Source organism: Leptonychotes weddellii, chromosome 2 (assembly GCF_054177405.1).
Source record: "Leptonychotes weddellii isolate Sample4059 chromosome 2, ASM5417740v2, whole genome shotgun sequence".
NCBI lineage: Eukaryota > Metazoa > Chordata > Mammalia > Carnivora > Phocidae > Leptonychotes > Leptonychotes weddellii.
This window is the reverse complement of record NC_138370.1, coordinates 114,681,289-114,703,821: the sequence shown is the minus strand read 5'-3', so window position 1 is coordinate 114,703,821 and position 22,533 is coordinate 114,681,289. Positions and strand designations below refer to the sequence as shown.

Below are 22,533 nucleotides of genomic sequence, written 5' to 3'. Positions count from 1 at the left end.
CACAGAATGGGAAAAAACATTTGCATAAATATATATGAACAGACCTTCTTCCAGTGAAGATATACAAATGGCCAACAATTACATGAAAAGATGTTCAGCATCATTATTCATTAGGGAAATACAAATCAAAACCATGAGATACCACCTAACATCTACTAGGATGGTTGTAATTTTTTAAAATACAGATAATAAAAAGATCAGGCTAGGATTTGGTGAAATTGGAACTTTCTTACACTCTTGTTGTGAATGTAAAGTGATATAGCCACTTAGGAAAACAACCTGGCAGTTCCTCAAAAAGTTAAACAGTGTTACCATTTGACCCAGCAATTCCACCCTTAAAAATATACCCAAGGGAAATGAAAATATATTTCCACCCAAAAACAATACCCCAAGCTGGAAACAACCCAAACATGCATCAACTAATGAATGGGATAAACTAAAGGTGGTATATCTATACAGTGGAATATTATTCAACCATAAAAAAAAGGAATGAAGTACTAATACATGCAACATAGATGAACCTTGAAAACGTTATGCTAAGTGAAAGATGCCAGTCACAAAAGATCACATATCATATTATTCCATTTATGTTGAATGTCCAGAATAGGAAAATCTACAGAGACAAAAAGTAGGTAGTGGTTGCCTAAGGCTGGTGAGGATGGGGGAATTAAGGGGAAAGGGAATGATAGTGAAAGGATACAGAGTTTCTCCTGGGGATGCTGAAGTGTTGTAAAATTGATGGTGATGAGGGTCATACAACTCTGTGCATTACAAAAAGCTGTTGAATTGTGCATTGTAAATGAGGGATTTATATGGTATGAACTATATCTGAATAAAAAAAAGCTCTCTGTAGGATGAGGAGGTGAGGAAAGGGCTTTACCAATTTCTAAGTTACTCTTCCTACACAACCCTGTCTCTCATATACCCAGTTATCCTTGAATTCAAGTCAGGGTCCTCCCCAAGGGCTAATCACCAGGTCTTTGGCTCCTGCAACATTTTCATATATGTTTTCTTGTCAAAATGAACAATAAAGACAAAGGAAAGGGAAAAGATACAATAAATATTCTTTTTTTCTCCCACACACCTCCTCCTCTCCTTTTTTATTATAGAGCCCTGCATTTCCTTGGGAAACTACCCCCACCCCACTTCTAGTATTCATAGTTTGGGTGCACCTGACCCCATCCCAGAATGATCACATGACATTGGCATCAGCTGATCAACATAAGTACCACCAGCTTGGCTACAGTGATTGGCTCAAGGATGAAAGAGGGAATCAAGTTAACCCAAACAGCATATATCCCAGAACTTTTGGGAGAGTTTGCAGCAAAAGACGCTCTTTCCATCTTGGAACTGTGAAAATACAAGCCTGAAACTCCTGGGAACAATACACCTAACCCATGATGAACAGAGCCAGGGGATGAAGTGGGGCACCTTCCTGAAACATACTTGAGCATCTGAATTCAGCCATGTTAGAAGTTAGATCTACTCATGGATTTTAAATCTATAAGAGCTAACAACTCCCCTTTTCCCCTTTTTGTTTTATTTTGTTTAGTCCTGTTTGAGTTGAGCTATCTGTAATGTGTGAAAGAAAGAATATGCCCAGATACAGACATACACCAAAGATCAACTATAATAGGAAGGAGGATATCCAAATGAAAAAACAGGGTATTGGTAGGTTGAGCTCTATATTTAGTACATAACAAGTTTTATGTTTTTTTGACCATCTACTTTACGGAGCTAGGAAAACTAAGGCTCATGGTCACACTTAGTCAATGACAGATCCATGACTTAAACTCAGGACTTCTGAGTTTATAACACTGTGCCACAAAACTACCACACATAGCTATGTAGTATAAAGCAATGTATATGTATATACATTTATAATTTATACCCACTTCAGCTATCTCCTCCAAACTTTGAAATAGTAGTATAAGGCAGAGTCAGATAGGAGTCTGTCAATGGTAACCTCCTAAATATCTTGACCCTTACATTCCCATGGCCACTGTCTATGATTAGCTCTCACCTTCCAAGTTCCTTGCTCAAAAAAAATTCTACATTTACTTCTATTAAAATATATTTTTATCTTTCATATCTATGCTCTTAAATAATCTTTAGTTTCCCTTTGTACATAATGTTAGGAAGGGATCCAGTTTTATTGTCTCCACATGGCAATCTCATTTCTTATTTATTTCTGTATCAACAACATCCAGCATTTATTACTATTTCTTTGTGATATGCCCTAATATCTGATAAAGCAAGATCTACTTTTTATTCTACTTTTCCAAGGTTGACTTAACTATTTACGGACTTTTCTCTATGAGTGAGTTTTTCAAGTTCCTTAAAATTTTCAACCAAAATTTTGATTGAGTTTGCATTGAATTTATAGATTAATTTGGGAAAGTTAATATCTTTATAATAAGTTATCCAACCCAAATGCATGGAATGTCTTCTTACTCGTTCAGATCATCCTCTAGGTCCTTTATTACAGTTTGACGTTTTTCTCTATAAATGTATTGCTGCTAAGTTAAATGGTATCTTTTCTTAAATTATATTTTCTAGTTTATTGTTGCTGATGTAGAGGAATGAAACTAATTTGTGTATGCTGTGCTGGTATGAGAAACATTATTCAATTCTCTTATTAGTTCTGGTAAGTTCATGATTTGATTCTGTTATTCTTTATTGATGATTATATTATCTGGAAAAATATCACAGTTTTATCTTTTCTCTTATACCCCTTCAGCTTTTTTTTTTTCTTTCCTAATACCATTGGCCAAGACCACTAATGCTACACTAAAAATCACCAGTAGGGGCGCCTGGGTGGCTCAGTTGGTTAAGCGACTGCCTTCGGCTCAGGTCATGATCCTGGAGTCCCTGGATCGAGTCCCGCATCAGGCTCCCTGCTCGGCGGGGAGTCTGCTTCTCCCTCTGACCCTCCTCCCTCTCATGCTCTCTGTCTCTCATTCTCTCTCTCAAATAAATAGATAAAATCTTTAAAAAAAAATAAAAATAAATAAAAATAAATAAAAATAAAAATCACCAGTAATATTGGACACTGTTTTCTTTTTCCCGATCTCAAAGGAATACATTTTAGATTTTTCTGTTTGTTTTCAGATTCACTGTTGAGTTTATATTGCACATTAATTATACCTTAAGGGGCGCCTGGGTGGCTCAGTTGGTTAAGCGACTGCCTTCGGCTCAGGTCATGATCCCGGAGTCCTGGGATCGAGTCCCGCATCGGGCTCCCGGCTCGGCGGGGAGCCTGCTTCTCCCTCTGACCCTATCCCCTCTCATGCTGTTTCTCTCTCGCTCTCTCTCTCTCTCAAATAAATAAATAAATAAAATCTTTAAAAAAAAAAATTATACCTTAAAACTTGGGTAGAAATTGGAGTGCCTGGCTGGCTCATTTAGGAGAGCATGTGACTCTTGATCTCAGGGTCATGAATTCAAGCCCCACACTGGGTGTAAAGATTACTTAAATAAATAAACTTTTAAAAATAAATAAATAAACTTTAAAAAAAACTTAGAAATGATCTGTATAGCCATGTAGGACTTGAGGTTTTGTTGTTTTGTTTGATCCTTATTGATCTTTCCAAGTTGTCTCTTCTTGCATTATTTTTTCAGTTTTTTGTGTTTCCTGGGTTTTGTCTGTTTCATTTAGGTTTTAAAATGTATTTACATGTACTTCTTCATGATATTATTTTATTAAGTTTTTTTTTCTTTTTTTTTTTATTCTTATGTTAATCCCCATACATTACATCATTAGTTCTAGATGATATTTTATTAAGTTTTAATTTCTGTTGAGACTGTGGTTAATCCCCCCACCGTTTCATATTGTTATTTATTTGCATTTTCTCCCCCCCCCCCTCTCTCTCTTAATCTTGCTAGGGATTCATATCTCTTCTAATATTTCATTACTGTTTTCTATCTTTAAAAAAATATTACTGGGGTGCCTGGGTGGCTCAGTCACTTAAGCATCTGCCTTTGGCTCAGGTCCTGATGTCAGGGTCCTGGGATTGAGCCCTGCATCAAGCTCCCTGCTCAGTGAGGAGTCTGCTTCTCCCTCTCCCTCAGCCTGTCTCCCCCACTTGTGTGTGCTCTCTCTCTCTCTCTGAAACAAAAAAATAAAATCTTTTAAAAAAAGAAAAAATATTACTGCTTTTATTTCTTCATTTTTTTTTTAAGATTTTATTTATTTAGGGGTGCCTAAGTGGCTCAGATGGTTAAGCATCAGCCTTTGGCTCAGGTCATGATGCCAGAGTCCTGGGATCGAGCCCCGCATCAAGCTGCCTGCTCAGCAGGGAGCCTGCTTCTCCCTTTCCTTCTCCTGCTCCCCCTGCTTGTGCTCTCTCGCTCTCTCTGTCAAATAAATAAATAAAATATTTTTTAAAAAAAGATTTTATTTATTTACTTGACACAGAGAGAGAGAGAGCACAAGCAGGGGGAGTGATAGGCAGAGAGTGAGGGAGAAGCAGACTCCTCGCTGAGCAGGGAGCCCGATGCGGGGCTCGATCCCAGGATCCTGGAATCATGACCTGAGCCGAAGGCAGACGCTCAGCCAACTGAGCCACCCTTTATTTTCTTATTTATTTTTATTATTTGCTTCCTTCTTATTTCTTTGGATATTACTATTTTCAAATAACATAATTAAATGCTCAGCTGCTTTGTTTTATTTTTTTTTAAGATTTTATTTATTTATTTGACAGAGAGAGACACAGTGAGAGAGAGAACATAAGCAGGGGGAGTAGGAGAGGGAGAAGCAGGCTTCCCACTGAGGAAGGAGCCCGATGCAGGGCTCGATCCCAGGACCCTGGGATCACGACCTGAGCCGAAGGCAGACACCCAACGACTGAGCCACCCAGGCGCCCCTCAGCTGCTTTGTTTTAAAACTGTCTTGTTTCTTGGGGCACCTGGGTGGCACAGTCAGTTAAGCATCTGACTCTTGGTTTTGGCTTAGGTCATGATCTCAGGGTTGTGAGATCGAGCCCGGCATCGGGCTCCCCACTCATTGTGGAGTCTGCTTGAGATTCTCTCTCCTTCTCCCTCTGCCCCTCCCGGGTTCTCTCTCTCTATCAAATGAATTTAAAAAATCTTAAAAAATCCCCAAACTATCTTGTTTCTTAATAAATACATGTAAATTATCATTTTTTTCTCTCAAAACTGCTTTAACTGTGATCCAAAAGTGTTTACATGTAGCATTTTCATTGTCATTTATTTCTAAGTACTAATTTACTTTGTACTTCCTTTTAAACATAAAGGTTATTTAGTAATATATAACTTAATTTTCAAATATGTGAAATTGCATGTACACTTTTGTAATTAAATTTTAACTTTATTGCAATATGCTTAAACAAAACTCCACCCAGAAATCACCCTAATGGACAGTGGGGAAGGGAAATACCCTCAGTAGGATTGTCTACTGTACTGAATTGAATAGTGTCCTCCCCCCAAATACGTGTTCACCCATAACCTGTGAATGTGACCTTATTTGGAAATAGCATCTTTGCAGTTATAACCTAGTTAAGATGAGGTCATAATGGACTAAGGTGGGCCCTAACCCAGGAACTGGTACCCAGTAACTGGAGGAAAATCTGGACATGAATACACAGGGAAAATGCCATATGACCACAGAGGCAGATTGGAGTGATACAGCTATAAGTCAAGGAACACCAAGGATTGCCAGCAACCATCAGTAGCGAGGAAGAGGAGAGAAATAATCCCCCTGTAGGGCCTTCAGAGAGAGAATGGCCCTACTGACACTTAGATTTCAGATTTCTAGCCTCTGGAACTATGAGACAATAAACTTTTGTTGTTCTAAGCCAACTGATTTGTGGCTTAGAAATGAGGAAACATATCGGGCGCCTGGGTGGCTCAGTTGGTTGAGCGACTGCCTTCGGCTCAGGTCATGATCCTGGAGTCCCGGGATCGAGTCCCACATCGGGCTCCCTGCTCGGCAGGGGGTCTGCTTCTCCTTCTGACCCTCTTCCCTCTCGTGCTCTCTGTCTCTCATTCTCTCTCTCTCAAAAAATAAATAAAATCTTTAAAAAAAAAAAAAGAAATGAGGAAACATATATATCTGCCTTGTCTGAAGTGAGAAGACAGATGATGTACCTACACTAAGTCATGTGTGGTTGCTAACAATTTGGTTGGATAGGTAGGGAAGGAAACAGAATGAAAGATTGGTGACAAGAAAGCACAGAGAAGTGGAATGTTGGTGGTCTTCTTGGAAAGGACACAGACTGCAAAGATATTTTTGTCTGGGGCGCCTGGGTGGCTCAGTCGGTTAAGCATCTGCCTTTGGCTCGGGTCATGGTCCCAGGGTCCTGGGATCGAGCCCCACATCGGGCTCCCTGCTCGGCGGGAAGCCTGCTTCTCCCTCTCCCACTCCCCCTGCTTGTGCCCCCTCTCTCGCTGTGTCTCTCTCTGTCAAATAAATAAGTAAAATCTTTATTTAAAAAAAAGAGGGGCGCCTGGGTGGCTCAGTCGTTAAGCGTCTGCCTTCAGCTCAGGTCATGATCCCAGGGTCCTGGGATCGAGCCCCGCATCGGGCTCCCTGCCCCTCGGGAGGCCTGCTTCTCCCTCTCCCACTCCCCCTGCTTGTGTTCCCTCTCTCGCTGTGTCTCTCTCTGTCAAATAAATAAATAAATAAAGATATTTTTGTCTATATGAATGACCACCAAAGGATGTTCACTACAGAGGAGGCTCTTAATAATCAAGTGGACAAAATGGCATGCTCTGTGGATGTCAGACAACCTCTTTCCCCAGATACCCAGCACTTATTCAATGGGCCCATGAACAAAATGATTATGGCAGGGATGGAAGCTAGCCATAGACTCAACTACACGGACTTATCATTATCAAGACTGACCCGGCTAATGCTATTGCTGAATGCCTTATCTACCAACAGCAGAGATCAGCACTGGGTCCCTGATAAGGCACCATTGCCCAGCCACCTGGTAGCAGGTTGATTACATTGGAACTCTTCCATTTTTGAGAGGGCAGAAAATCCTCCTCACTATAATAGACACATATTCTGGATATAGATTCCTTCTCTACCCATAATTCTGCCAGGACCTCCGTCAGTGGACTCCCAGAATGCCTTATTCACCATTACAGTATTCCAACAGCATTGCTTCTGATCAAGAAACTCATTTCATACCAAGAGAAATGCAGCAGTGAACTTAAAAAGCCTATAGAATTAACTGGTCTTACCACATACTCCATTATCTATAAGTAGCTACTTTAACTTAAAGGTGGAATTGCTTACTGAAAATTCAGTTATGGTGCCAGATGTGAGAAAACATCTTCAAAGACAGGGTTCCAACTTGCAAAGTGCACTATATACTTTGAATCAGAGGTCATTATATGGTGTTGTCTCCTCCACAGCCAGAATACGTGGATTCAGGAACCAAGGGATGTAACTGGGAGTGGCTCCTCTCACCATTATATCATAACCTACTCACAAATTTTTGCTTCCCATCCAGGCAACTCAGATTTGCTGCTCTAAAGGTCTTTGTTCCAAAGGGAGGAAAGTTTCCAGCAGGGGACACAACAACACATGCACTACATTGGAAGATGAGGCTGCCACCCGGCCATCTTAAGCTTCTTATGTCCCAAACCAATGGGCAGTAAAAGGCATCTCTCTACTGCTGGAGTGACTGATCCCAGTTACCAAGAGGGAACTTAGGTTGCTACTAACCCATGAGTACAAATAAGACTATATCTGGAACCCAGGGCATTTCCTGGGGCATATCTTAGTACTTCCATGCCCAATAGTAAGTGTTAATAGAAAACCGTATTAAAAAAGGGGCAGGGTAAACAGTATGGAGATTCCTCAGAAAGTTGAAAATAGAGCTACCCTACAACCCAGAAATGGCACTACTAGGTATTTACCCAAAGGATTCAAACATAGTGATCCGAAGGGGCACCTGCAGCCCAGTGTTTATAGCAGCAATGTCCACAATAGCCAAGCTATGGAAAGAGCCCAGATGTCCATCGACAGATGAATGGATAAAGAAGAGGTGACGTGTATGTACACACACACACACACACAGGAGTATTACACAGCCATCAAAAGGAATGAAATCTTAGCATTTGCAACAACATGGGTGGAACTAGAGGGTATTATGCTAAGCGAAATAAGTCAGTCATAGAAAGACATGATCATATGATTCATATGATTTCACTCATATGTGGAATTTAAGAAATAAAACAGAAAACCATTGGGGAAGGGAGGGAAAAATAAAAAGACAAAATCAGAGAGGGAAACAGACCGTAAGAGATTCTTCACTATAGGAAACAAACTGAGGTTGCTGGGGGGGAGGGAGGGAGGGAGATGGAGTAACTGGGTGACAGGCATTAAGGAGGGCACATGATGTAATGTACACTGGGTATAATATGCAACTGATGAATCACTGAACTCTACCTCTGAAACTAATATTACACTATATGTTAATTAATTGAATTTAAATAAAATAAAATTAAAACAAAAAGAGGCAGGCATATTGAGGACTGAGATGCTTCAAGAATGAAGATTTAGGTCACTCCACTAAGAAACTGACCAGCTGAGCTTCTAGTTCAGAGCAAAGGAAATACAGATAAGTGTTGGAAGAACAGGATCATAAATATCGACGATGGCCCTGTGATCAGTTACAAAAACAAGGACTGCAGTAGTTTTGTATATTTTCTCATTTGTTGTATATGTGCATTTATTTGTAAATATTAACCATTTTCTTTCTTCCATTATTATTTCATATACAAGCTTTTGGAGGTTAACTTTACAACTTAGTCTTTAGTCTTTTGGTAATAGAATATTTAGTAAAATTGTGACTGAATTTGAGAAACAATATAGCCAGTGTTAAAGTATACTTTTTTTAAAGATTTTTTAAAAAGATTTTTTATTTTTAAGTAATCTCTACACCCAAATGGGGCTCAAACTCATAACCCGAGATCCAGTTGCATGCTCCACTGACTGAACCAGCCAGGGGCCCCTAAAGTATCATTTTTTAATTTTTAATTTTTTTAAATTGTAAAATATGCATAGCAACATTTACCATTTTAACCATTTTTAAGTGTACAGTTCAGTGGTATTAACTACATACATATTTTTGTGCAACCATCTTCTTTTTCCAGAACTTTTTCATCTTCTTGAGCTGATAATCTGTACCCATTAAATAATATCTCCCCATGTTCTCCCACCAGGCTTTGGCAACCACCATTCTACTTTCTATCTCTATGAATTTGACTAGTCTAGGACTGATTTATTCAAGATATATATTTTTTGAAAGTTAAGATCATGGGACGCCTGGGTGGCTCAGCTGGTTAAATGTCTGCCTTTGGCTCAGGTCATGATCTCAGGGGCCTGGGGTCGAGCCCCGCATCCAGCTCCCTTCTTGGTGGGGAGCCTGCTTCTCCCTCTCCCTCTGCCCCTCCTCCTGCTCATGCTCTCCCTCTCTGTGTCCAATAAATAAAATCTTAAAAAAAAAAAAAAAAAAAAAGGACGCCTGGCTGGCTCAGTCCTTAAGCATCTGCCTTCGGCTCAGGTCATGATCCCAGGGTTCTGGGATCGAGCCCCGCATTGGGCTCCCTGCTCGGCGGGAAGCCTGCTTCTCCCTCTTCCACTCCCTCTGCTTATGTTCCCTCTCTCGCTGTGTCTCTCTCTGTCAAATAAATAAATAAAATCTTTAAAAAGGGGCGCCTGGGTGGCTCAGTTGGTTAAGCGACTGCCTTCGGCTCAGGTCATGATCCTGGAGTCCCAGGATCGAGTCCCGCATCGGGCTCCCTGCTCGGCAGGGAGTCTGCTTCTCCCTCTGACCCTCCCCCGTCTCATGCTCTCTCTCTCTATCTCATTCTCTCTCTCAAATAAATAAATAAATAAAATCTTTAAAAAAAAAAATCTTTAAAAAAAAAAGAAAGTTAAGATCATAACTCTCATACAAATATAAAATGAATATGTGTCGGAGGTTTTATTTACCTCATTAATTAATGAGGAAGCCAGTAGGATGTTACAACTAGATCAAAGGAGAATTCAAACAACAACCACACATATATAGGATGCAAGGAATGCTGGAATGAATTTATAAAAAGATACAAAATGATCTAATCACCACAAAATAATCAGTTGTATTCCACTAACACAATTAATTTCCATTTCCATGGGCTAAGTCATTTGCATTATTATTAGTTTTCTACCACCCACGAAATAGTAAAATACCCCCCCAAAAAAACCACAATGAAAGAAAAAGATAATTAGGAAGTGTGCTCAAGGCAGTATATTCAATAACTATATGCATAAAACATGGATGAATAATGACAAAATAACACTGAGTGGGGCAAAAAAATGGGAGAGGACTGTTATAGTTTATTGCTTGTCAGTTCCAAAGCCACCTGGAGCTGGCCCCGGTGAACTCCTCATTGGCCAGCTCGTACAGTGTCGGCCTTACAGCAGAGGGCACTGGAGGGACACTGCAAGTAGCAGAGAGGTAGGTGGCTTCCCTTCCTAGATCTTCCTGTTCCTGGGCTGTCTCCTATGAAGAGACCTAAATGGATCGCTTCCAGTTGACCCTCCCTGGTCTGCAGGCTGTGCCCCAGCTCTGGGCTGTTGCAGCACTCCACTGAACTTGTCTGTCATCAAGTAGACTGCAGCCTTATCCTCTCCAAGGAGGTCTGAACCTTAGCTTCATGTTGGGGATGGGGTCTCTTCCCAGTGGGTGGGTGGATATTCTTCCTCAAGCATAGGGGTAGTAATGTTGCTTACGTTTGCTATTTTGTAGCAAACCTCTTTTACCTCTCTTAATAGTTAACCACCTTTTATTAGCTCATAATGTTACATTAAATATTCTCTGATAAATTATGGGTGTGGTCTCTGTTTTCCAGACTGATACAACCATAACCTTATTTATTTTCTTCCTATTCATTTCTTAAACTTATCACATCCTTATTATTACCCTAAGGAATATATATTAGCATGCTCTCCTGTCCCTTTCATATCCTCCCAAAGCATCCATCATATTAATAATATCTAGTATTTTAGTTCTGTGTTGTAATGGATATATTTTCTCTTTCCCTTTTCTTTGGTTCTAGTTACTTTTTCTTTTTTAAGGCTACAACAAACTTTACCTAAATATATGATACATTTACTTCTGATAAATCTTAAAACACATTAGGATTTTTTATTTTTCTTCTCATTTCTGTACTTCCTCAAAAAAAAAATTTTTTTTTTAAGATTTTATTTATTTTACAGAGAGCACAAGTACGAAGGGCAGCAGGCGGAGGGAGAAGGAGAAGCAGGCTCTCCGCTGAGCAGGAAGCCCGATGCAGGGCTAGATCCCAGGACCCCGGGATCGTGACCTGAGCTGAAGGCAGATGCTTAACTGACTGAACTACCCAGGCGCCCCTCAAAAATGTTTTCAATCTGAGTCTTTTTGTGGCAAATTTTCTGAGAACTCGTATTCTTGAAGCTGAATATCACTTTTCCTATGTCTTTATATTTGAAAGACAATCTGGTTGAATACAATATTCTAGGCTCAAGTTATTTTTCAGTATAACATATACTACTCCTTTGTCTTCCTGCAGCCAGTAGGCTGTTGAGAAGTCTAATATCAGTATGATTCCTATTCCTTTGCAGATTATATGTTTTCTCTTTCTAGAAAGTTTCAGACCTTTTCTTTATCTCTAGTACTCTTTCACTATAACGTGTGTAGGTCTGATTTTTCCTTATGTCTTCTCTGAACTTTCTGATCTGAAATCATTCATTCTTCCTTAGTTATGAGAAATTTATTATTTCTTATAATATATCCTGTTCTTATTTATTCTTTTAAATTTTGTCTTTTGAGACTCCTCTTACAAAGATGCTGACACTACTACTTCTGTTCTCCATATCTCTTTGCTATGTTTTATTCATTATCATTTCCTGCTAGCTTTTCCATTTGTTTGATATGAGTTTTTTTGTTTTGTTTTTTTTTTGCAGGAAATTTTTTTTTTAAAAATTTTATTTATTTATTTGACAGAGAGATAGAGAGCACAAGTAGGCAGAGAGGCAGGCAGAGGGAGAGGGAGAAGCAGACTCTCCACCGAGCAGGGAGCCCGACGTGGGGCTCGATCCCAGGACCCTGGGATCATGACCTGAGCCGAAGGCAGCCGCTTAACCGACTGAGCCACCCAGGTGCCCCTTGATATGAGTTTCTAAAGGAGAAACTCAGCAAACCACAGCCTATGGGCTAAATCCAGCTTGTCATCTGTTTTTGTAAATAAAGTTTTATTGGAATAGCTATGTTCATTTATGTGTGATCTATGGCTGCTTTTGTGCTACAGTGGAAGAGTTGCATAGTTGCAACAGACCATGTGACCCACAAGGTTTAAATATTTAAAATACTTGCCATCTGGCCCTTTACAGAAAAAGTTTGCCAATCCCTACTCTACACGATAGGAACAATTTTCTTCTTTCTATCCTGAGGGCTTAGAATGTACCTTTCCCAGGTTTGTTGAATGAATGAATAAATAAGCTTTGAAGGACAAATATTATATCAATAGGTAGAACTGAGAGAGATTTATTTCAAAAGATGAAAAGAGCATTCTAGCTAAAGGGAACAGAAATAGTATAAGCAAAGGGGTGCCTGGGTGAGTCAGTTGGTTAAGCATCCAACTCTTGATTTCCACTCAGGTCTTGATGTCAGGGTTGTGAATTCAAGTCCCACATTGGGCTCTATTGCTGGGCATGGAGTCTACTTAAAAGAATAAATAAATTTGTTAAAAAGAAAAGAAACAGTATAAGCAAAGATGTAAAAGTGAAAAGGGTAGATTTCCAGTAAAGCGAAATATTTAACAAAAGTGAAGCTGGAAAGACAAACTCTTTTGGGAAGTCTGGGGTCTAGAATGGGGAGTTGGTGCTTAGTTCTCTTTGCAATTGCCAGATATGTCACATGACCGGAGATATGCTTTAGGAGGACTCATCTGGCAGCATTGTGGAGAACACACTAGAGAGAGAAGACAGAGGAGGAATGGAGAACAGTTCAGAGGCTTCTGGAATAGTGAAATACAAAGAAGCTGACTCAGTATGGTTGATGTCAGCTCAGAGACACGATGCAGCATGATAGACTCACTGTACTTGGTCTACATCCCAGCCCCACAGTAGCCTAACTGTGGGGTACTAAGCAAGTTGCTCAGTCTTTCTGGATTTCAGTCTCTTTGTCTGTAAAACATGGTGATTCAGTGAGGATCCAATTAGGAAAATAACACTCATGCCAGGTAATTTAATAGAATTTAATAAGGGAAGACAGTCTTTTAGGCTGAAGAGCTGAAAGACCAAGCAGGGGATTAAGCAACTGCAGGAAGCAATGGCCACTTCCAAGGCTGGGACTAAGGAAAGACAGTGTTAGCAGAGCCCAGGAGGCAGAGCTCCTGATCGTGACCTGTGGGAGCTAGAGCTAGGGAGAAGGAGCAGCCACTGGCGCAAAGCCATGCCCAAAGCAGAGAGAGAGGAGAGCCACTCTGGAGTCTCCTCTGTCCCTACCCTCCTGTCTCCTTCCAGTGACATCTATTGGCCAAACCTAGACAGAAGTCAGTTCCCAACAAAGAAACCTAGGAAAGGTGATTGCAACAATCAACCCCTTGTGATTCACAGCAGAGTAGAGGAAGAGCAGGGACTGGATGTGAGGCAAACACGCAACTCCGCAACACACATGGATGTATCACCAGAGGTTACTGTGACCAGCGCAGCTGAGACTACACACTGGGCCACCACATGGTATACAATCAGTAAATTGTCAAGGGTTTGGGTTTTTTCTTTTTTCTTTTTTTAAAGATTTTATTTATTTATTTGAGAGAGACAATGAGATAGAGAGCATGAGAGGGGATAGGGTCAGAGGGAGAAGCAGACTCCCCGCCGAGCGGGGAGCCCGATGCGGGACTCGATCCCAGGACTCCAGGATCATGACCTGAGCCGAAGGCAGTCGCTTAACCAACTGAGCCACCCAGGCGCCCCGGGTTTGGGTTTTTTCTTACCCTTTCTTACATCTCTATCTTCATCTTTTACCAATTTCCTCCTATTTTGGACATATTGAACTATTTCTAATTTCTAAAATTCACCGTGAACTCCATCACTTTGGGACTTGTGCATGTTTAGCTCCCTTTGCCACACACCATTGTGCCCTTTCCTGATGACTTTCATTTCCCCCAACTCCCTCTTTCTTTTTGTTATTATCCTAGGTTCGGCCTCTGGCAGGATGTTGTCCCTGAGTCCATCAACACTTCTCCCATAGCACCAGGTAGACTGTATGACAATGAATTTATCTCTTTGTTTTAGTTTTCTACTGCTGTATAACAAATTACCACAAACCTAGCAGTCAAAAACAGCACACATTTTTTACCTCACAGTTTCTGTAACTAAGAAGGCCAGCATGCTTTACCTGCGCCCTCTGCACAGGATCCTACCAGGCTGGAATCAAGGTGTTGGCCAGATGTATCCTCCTCTGCAGGCTTGACCAAGGAAAGATCCGTTTCCAAGTTGACTTGGCAGAATTCATTTCCTTGCAGTTGTATGACTAAGGTTCCTATTTTATTGCTAGCTGGTGGCCAAAGACCACTCTCAGTTCCCAAAGACACCTTCTGGTCCTTATTTTATGGCCCTCTGTACAACATGGTGATTTGCTCCTTGAAGGCCAGGAGGAGAGCTTCTGCTATAGCTTCAAATATCTGCTTTCCTCCTCCTTGGACCCCTAGATCCTCTTTTTAAAAAGAGCTCACCTGATTAGGTTGGGCTCACCTACATTCAAGGAGAGAAAAATTAAATAGCAAATACATACCAGGACTGGGAATCTTGGGGGCCATTTAGAATTCTGCCTTCCATACTCACCTTCTAGATGTGAACTGTCCAAAGACCAGGCAAGTTTCTTGTTTGTCATTATATCCCAGAATTGAACAGAATTAGTACCTGACACTTAGCAGCTATTCACTGAAAGAATGAAGAAATACAACAAGAAAGGGAAGGGAACTTGTAGGGGAGGGAGATATTAAATATGACTTGGTAGGTAATGGACATTTGAACCTGAATCCTGGGTCTATAATGGTGCCATTATAAAAAGGTGAAAACCAAATAGGAGGAATTGGGTTGAGTGGGTTCTGGTTATGGAAGAATGAGTGGACAGAATGAAATAATATGTATTTCATACTTCATATGCTGAGTTTGTTTTGCCTATGGCACAACCATGTGGAAATTTCCTGCGAACAAATGAGGGTGAAAGTCTGGAACTTAGAAGAGAGATATGGGTCGAGGTGAATCATAGTATTGAGTATTGAATTCTTAAGTTGTGCCATAGTTGGTAGGGTACTCTTCCCACCAATCCTTCTCCCATAACTTGGCTTTTGTATTCTGGCTCTGACTCCTGTCTTTCCCTTTTCTACTTCCCAACTATTTGATTTTCCCATAATTACTCAAATTTTTCTTATCCTCATCCTATTTAACCCTCCAGATATAACTGTCAGAATAAAAACCCATTGCCAACTCTCTTGGGCCTGCTGATGTGGATTTAACTGTAATAAACATTAGTTGGGATATTTAGACTAATCTAATTATGTGTATAGTGGTGAGAACATGACCTTGAGCCACAGAAGAGCTGGGTTCAAGTACTGCCTCTGTTTATTTGCTATATAATCATGATCAAGATGAATGATCTCTCCGAGCTTATTCCTTCTTTATACATGAACTAGATATCTACGCATGTTTTCAAGAGAATTAGATAAAATTTTGTGTGTGAAATGTCTGATAAATTGTAGAAATTCAGTTAAATCCTTGCATTAATTTTTTTTAGAGAAAAATATGGATGTTGTGCTCATATTCTTTTGCTCCAGATTCATTGGGATTTTTCAAATTACTATTAGACATATGAAATCAGTTTAACAATATTACTACATGACAAAAACATTCATAATCCCCACTGGGATGGGGAAGCAGTATGTAGTAGCAATGAGTAAAAACTCACAGATGATATGAAATTCATATTGTACTGGTTAGAAAATGTGATGTCAGGTTACTTGGAACCATATTTTCTGCTAAATATTCATGATGAAATAAAGACAGCTATTTTAATTCCAGTAATATCACACCTAGTTCTTTTTAGAGCTAAAGACAGCAGGTTTATATTTGCATATCTGCCTCCCAGGTTGAGATGTAAAGCTAGGAATTTCTGTATCTGCCTACAATCTATGCTGAGCTCTCAGCACACTTTCTTACGTGGCCTCAGGGATTATGATGGCAGTCTTCCAGTCTCCTATTCATTTTCATAAGGTAGCCACAGTAGTCTGTCTAAAATGCAGCCTGGGGGCACCTGGGTGGCTCAGTCGGTTAAGCAACTGCCTTCAGCTTAGGTCATGGTCCCAGGGTCCTGGGATCGAGCCCTGCATCGGGCTCCCTGCTCAATGGGGAGTCTGCCTCTCCCTCTGCCTACCGCTCCCCCTGCTTGTGCTTTCTCTCTCTCTGTCAGATAAATAAATAAAATCTTTAAAAAAATAAAATAAAATAAGATAAAATAAAATGCAGCCTGTTTGAATGTCCTACTCACTGCACTTAGGATGAAAGGAAAACTCTAGGTTGGCATGGCTGGTACTTTACCAGCAGCTTTCTGTTGACCTTTCCTGTCTTCTAGCTTATCACTGCCCCTCATAATCTTTGCCCCAAGGTCCTACTACCCCCTCTTTGTGTTCTTTTTTTGGGAACTGGCTCTTCCACCACTTTCCCTTACCTGGTTTAAGCTAAGCTTTCCACCTCCCTCACTGTCACCTTCTCCTCATCTACACACCTCCCAACTCTGGGTTGCTTGTTTTCTTTTACAAGTGTATGCTCAGCTTTCAGTTTGGTTGGGATTTATTTACACTTTGAAGAAATTATCCCTTTGAAATATACATGCAGTAATTTTGGAGTAACATAATTTAAACTGCGGTCTTGCTAACTGCGGAGTTTAGGAGCGCTTCAGGCTGGTCAAGCAAACAGCCGTCCGTGTTGTGATGCAGGCACATTTCCCACCAGTCTCCATCTTAACATTATGTTCCTGCCCCTTTGTACCATTCGGGCGCTCTGAGAATACAGCCTATGAATTTCTGTGAGTCCCAGGGGGTTCATTTGTTTGTCTTTAAATTTTAAGTAAAAACATGGCTGAAAATTGTCAAATAGCATCCCAGGAGTCCTTACATGAAGAGGCAGTTTTAAAAGTACTCTTTAAAAAGGGAGAAGGGGGGGGCACCTGGGTGGCCCAGTCAATTAAGCATCTGACTCTTGATTTCAGCTCCGGTCATGATCTCAGGGTCGTGAGATCCAGCCCTGCATCGGGTCCATGTGGGCATGGAGGCTGCTTAAGATTCTCTCTCTCCCTATCCCTCTGTCACTCAGTAGTAATTTCTATACCAACATGGGGCTCGAACTCAGGATCCCAAGATCAAGTGACCTGCTATTCTCACTGAGTCAGCCAGGTGCCTCAGAAAGGCAACTTTTTGAAAGAAAAAAAAAAAACTCACTAGAATAATTATCCTGCTTTTTATTTATTATGAAAAAATTAAGGGGTACCTGGGTGACTCAGTCAGTTGGGCATCTGCCTTCGGCTCAAGTCATGATCCCAGGGTCCTGGGATCGAGCCCCGCATCGGGTTCCCTGCTCAATGGGGGGAGCTGGCTTCTCCCTCTCCCACTTCCCCTGCTTGTGTTCCCTCTCTCTGTCAAATAAATAAATAAAATCTTTTAAAAAAATTAATTTTGACTTAAGTGTTTTTTTTTTGTTTTTTTTTAAAGATTTTATTTATTTATTTGACAGAGAAAGACACAGCGAGGGAGGGAACACAAATGGGGAGTGGGAGAGGGAGAAGCAGACTCCCTGCCGAGCAGGGAGCCTGATGCGGGACTCGATCCAGGGACTCCAGGATCATGACCTGAGCTGAAGGCAGTCGCTTAACCAACTGAGCCACCCAGGCGCCCTTGACTTAAGTGTTTTTAAGTAACCTACCATCTTTCCAGAAATTAATCGATAGAAGTATGCATTGGAATTATTTATTTATTTGTTTCTGCTAGGCACTGGAACCTTTGTTATTGATACAGCCTATCACCTAGCACATTGCCTCAAGAATATCCATATAAATGGAATGGACTACTCTCTGAAGCAAAACTACATCATCTTCTACAAAAAATGTTTGCAAAATGACATCCTTCAGCTCCAAAAGCAGGAAAATAAAATTATCATACTTTCACTGACAACCTTATTTACTAAAATGACCACAGTTTGAAGGTATTAGGAGGTAGTATGGGATGATTAAAAGGAACATGACAAAGGAAAAAGTTTCACATAGGAGTGGTAAAGACAGATTATAAAATATTATTATGCACATATATATTACAATGAAATATATTAGTTCTATAACAAAAAGGTTAAAATATTTGTTATGGTTAGAATAGATACCAATCTCGGTTAGAAACTTTTAAGAACTATACAAACACCCGTCTGTCAGAGGTGACTCCTGCTCAGAGATGACCTCTAAAGCTTTCATCTAGAGGCACACCAAATTTCATCAGGGACACCTTCATTATTTTAGCTGTTAAAGTAAGCCAAATCAATATCATCATGGGAGCATAGGGAGTAGGAAGAGGAGTTATATTTTGGAAAACAATCCATGGGAAATTAAGTGAGGTAACCAAAGGTTTAATTTGGAAATGCAAATATCTATTGATTGGGTTTTCAGTCAACACCGTTCACGTACACAATGAAGGAGTAATGAGGGGCAAACCAATAGGGACAAGAAGAAGGAGGAGGAAGAAGAGGAGGAAGGTGAAAAGAAATACAGAGGGCACTGAGTGGGTTATTTTCATACATTATATTCATTTACATTTACATATTACATTTGAATAAGGTAATCTTCATCCAAATAATTTCACCCAGTTTAAACCATTACGATACTGTAAAAACCCATCTGAGCCATTCAATGTAATCTTTCTGCATCTCTTTCAGTGGGGGAGGTGAGATGGCGCAAAGGCTAGACTCGATGCTTTCCTTGTTGTGTTCATAGAAGGAATCGAGTAGCATTTTAACTAGACATTAGCTTTCCCTTCTTCCTTTGGTTCTGTTTGCCAAAGCCCCTACCCCATGCGGATTTTCTGGGGTTGGGCGGGTGAAATATAAGAACCCAGAGGATGGATTCAGGAGATCTGTTTCCCATGCCACTTTGTAGCTTGTGGACACTGGGCACACCACTTAATTTTCAGCTCTTCGGTTTCATTATTTGGGAAATGGCGATAATGATGTATCTGTTTTATAAGGTTGTTGCGAAGATGAGTCGGGCCTGTGTGTGAAAAGCCCTCCATAAACTGGAAAGCACTCTCTAGATGTGAGTTATTATCTCCTTTAAAGGGCACAGAATCTGTTTCGATTGTATAGGGGATTGCAGAAAGACTCCTTGACACTTTTAGTCAGAACTTGACACGGAGCTGACTGTCTCTGTAACACGAAAGGGTTCTTGTGTCCCACATCAGCCCGGGGCAGGGTCACCCACGCTGCCTGCGCGGTCACTGCAGTATTCCGTCCTCAGAGGTTGCTCGCCCTGGATCCTCCCACCGGTTTCCCGAGGAGGGCGGCGATGTTCCTAGCCATTTGGGTGGCGCCAGCTAGAGGGCGTGGGCCGGGCTGATCCGCTTAGCGCCGGGCTGCAGGGCGAGGGCGGGCCGGGCCGGGCCGGGCCGGGGGCGGGGTCTCCCGAGGAGGGCGTGGCCTTGCCTTGCCTCCGGGGCTTTCTGGCGCTGCCGGCGCGCGGAGCTTGGGAGCCAGCAAGCGGACTAGCGCGCGGCTCCTGCGCAGTCGGCCGCCGCCTGCGCGCATCGCGGGCGCAGCTGCAGTTTCGCCTCCGCTCCTCGCGAGCCGAGAGCCGTGCGAGCCGCCTCCGAATCCCGGGAGGACGCGACCCCCTTCGCTCTCCGCACCCGCGCCCTTTCCCCACCGCAACAGGTCAGGGGAGGGCGGAGGAGGTGGCGAGGGCGCACGACTTGAGACTGGAGAAGCAAGGGTCAGGAAGGTAAGCGGAGCCTTGTGCGCCCCCGGGCTGGGGGTCAGCCTCGCCGGGAATGCCGCAGCCGCGGACCTCTGGGAAGCCCAGGCTCTCCCCGCCTCGCTGCCTGCTTCCCAGCACGCTGACTCAAGTAGCTGGCGTTCCCACTTTTCCGGTGGGAACCTTCGGGGGGAACGGGCGAAGGAGACGCGGAGCTCGCATCACCCTTGCAAATCCCGGGCAGGTAGCGTCTGGAAGAACTGGGGGTGGAGCGGTGGGAAACACAGGAAGAGACCTATTTTCCTTCCCCACTCCCCCAAATCAGTCGTCTGCTGGTGCGCCCCGCGTCTTGCGGAAGGATGTTCGGTTTTGGAACCTAGACTCGGGGTTGCGTAATAGAAGCGTCCCAGAAGTTTCTCGGGGAGTAAAAGCGGGGCTTTTCTCTCTTCCATCCCGAGTTCCCCTTACCTCCCCGCCCGTCATTCTCACCCCTCCCCCTTGCGTCTGATTGAGAGAATTAGTGGATCCAATCCAATCTAATTGTGATTGAGATGGAGGCGCGTGTCGGTGGTCCGCAGCCTCGAGAGAGGGAGGGGGAAAGTTGAAGGTGGCACCTTCTGAGACTTGCCCCTGGGGCGCAGGGAGACTGCATCTGCAGAACGTGGAACTGGTTAATATCTCTTGATAATTTTTTACGCCGGTGTGACTGCTTCTTTCGAGCCCCCGGACGCTGCGAGCGCCAAGGTCGTCGAATTAAAAGGGAGAGGACTTGGAGAATTGTGTGAATCGTACCCACCTTAACGTAATGGTAGTTACGTTAATGAATCTGCAAGGGATCTTCGGGGGTCTCGATACTTTCTTACTAGGTTGGTTGGTCTTGCAGGAGTTTCTACACTCGCATACACCCCAGTATTGTTATGCAAATTTCCCAGGAAGACCTTTGGCTTTGGAGGTGGAGATGTGTCCGTTTCTTCCGGGAGCCAGTCTCTCGGGGAGGGGAGGTGCGGGGGGCGCTTGCAGACCATGTTTTGCTATGTTTTAAGTGTGGGATGGGGCAATTTTAACCCTGTTGGTGCACGTTGAGGGCTGGGGGCCGGGGGATGACATACCATCGAGGAACCAGACAGATTTAAAACCTTAAAGGCGAAACCGGAATTAAGGCGAAGACCCAGTGTTCCCTGGGACAGTTGCAAAGTGAAAACTCAGAAATTGAGATACAGAAACATCAGGCGAGGGAGCGCCCTGAGAAGTGTGGGGATTTTGCTTGTGCAAGATTATTTCAGAGCGAGGTCCTGCAGAGTTCGTAGAAGGTAGGCAGAGGTAGGATACCTCTGCCGGCGGTACGTGTGTCATACTCCGGGTGGAGATAGAAGGCACGTAAAAGAAAAAGACCTTTGGACTATGAGTCTAGTTATGCTCAGAGGCTTGAGAATACGTAGGCATGGCCCTGTTTCAGTGTTTACTTCCTCTGTCTAATGTATTTCCTTAGCTTGCCTTTCATCTTTAGTGGAAAGGATTCCTTGAGTGGATATTCTGGACATAAATTCACAGGAGAGTTGAAAATTCTGCATGGCTCCCTGCTTTAATTTAAAGGTGTTGTCTCTTGCCAGTGTTAGAAAATATTGTATTTGAAGATAAAGACGCAGAGAAGGAATGGAGAGTACTAAAGAATAATGACCCAAGAGAATGGAGACTAGGAGAGAAAGCAAGAGAATAACTCGTGCTACTTGTGTACAACTAGAAGACTAATTTGAATTTAGCTAATTTAGGAGAGGGGGAACCACAGAAAGGACTTGGGATCTTTAAGACAAAGTAGTATTGAAGAGTAGGACACAAGGCTTTGAAAAAAATGAGTTTAGGTGCACCTAGTGGCTCAGTTGACGAGTCCAACTCTTGATCTCAGCTCAGGTCTTGATCTCAGGGTCGTGAGATCAAGCCCCTCAGGCTGCACGCTGGGTGTGGAGCCTACTTAAATAACAATAAAAATGAATTTAGATATTGGGGGATCCCCCCTTTTTTCTTTTTCTAAATATAACTTACAGGGATGATGAGACTAGAGGTGTAGGACTTGCAGGCTTTCCACCTGCAGAAAGAAATGAACTGTTAACTTATCAGAGTTAACATGTTCTATACGTTCACTGTAGCAATCAAATTTCTGTGGTGGCTTTGGCATTTGTGATTTGCTTAACTCTTCAACTTTGTAAAAATACAATCTTGAAGAATCACAGTGTGTTAAATTAGAATACAAAGGTCATCCAGGGACTGAGAATTTATGGTCAGAAAAGCCCAGTGATTTTATTTTATTTTTTTTTAAGATTTTGTTTATTTATTTGACAGAGACCTAGCGAGAGAGGGGACACAAGCAGGGGGAGCGGGAATGGGAGAAGCAGGCTTCCCGCCAAGCAGGGAGCCCGATGTGGGGCTCGATCCCAGGACCCTGGAATCATGACCTGAGCCAAAGGCAGATGCTTAACGACTGAGCCACCCAGGCGCCCCTAGCCCAGTGATTTTAAACACTGCTTTC

The 22,533-nt window shown here is 42.2% G+C and overlaps 1 long non-coding RNA gene across 6 annotated transcripts in view; it reads left to right on the top strand.

Annotated features, from left to right (window-relative positions):
* Positions 1-18,224, top strand: part of LOC115939682 (uncharacterized) — a 39,882-nt gene extending 21,658 nt beyond the window's left edge. For 4 of the 6 annotated variants that reach the window (XR_014142950.1, XR_014142951.1, XR_014142953.1 and 1 more), the window contains 3 exons: positions 2,560-2,647; positions 14,203-14,261; positions 17,274-17,734. This is a non-coding gene — a long non-coding RNA (uncharacterized LOC115939682). Of the gene's footprint in view, positions 1-1,109; positions 1,672-2,559; positions 2,648-14,202; positions 14,262-17,273; positions 17,735-18,048 lie in introns of those variants that run through there. The other 2 variants (XR_014142955.1, XR_014142954.1) reach the window with 2 other exon arrangements.
* Positions 18,225-22,533: the final 4,309 nt, after the last annotated feature.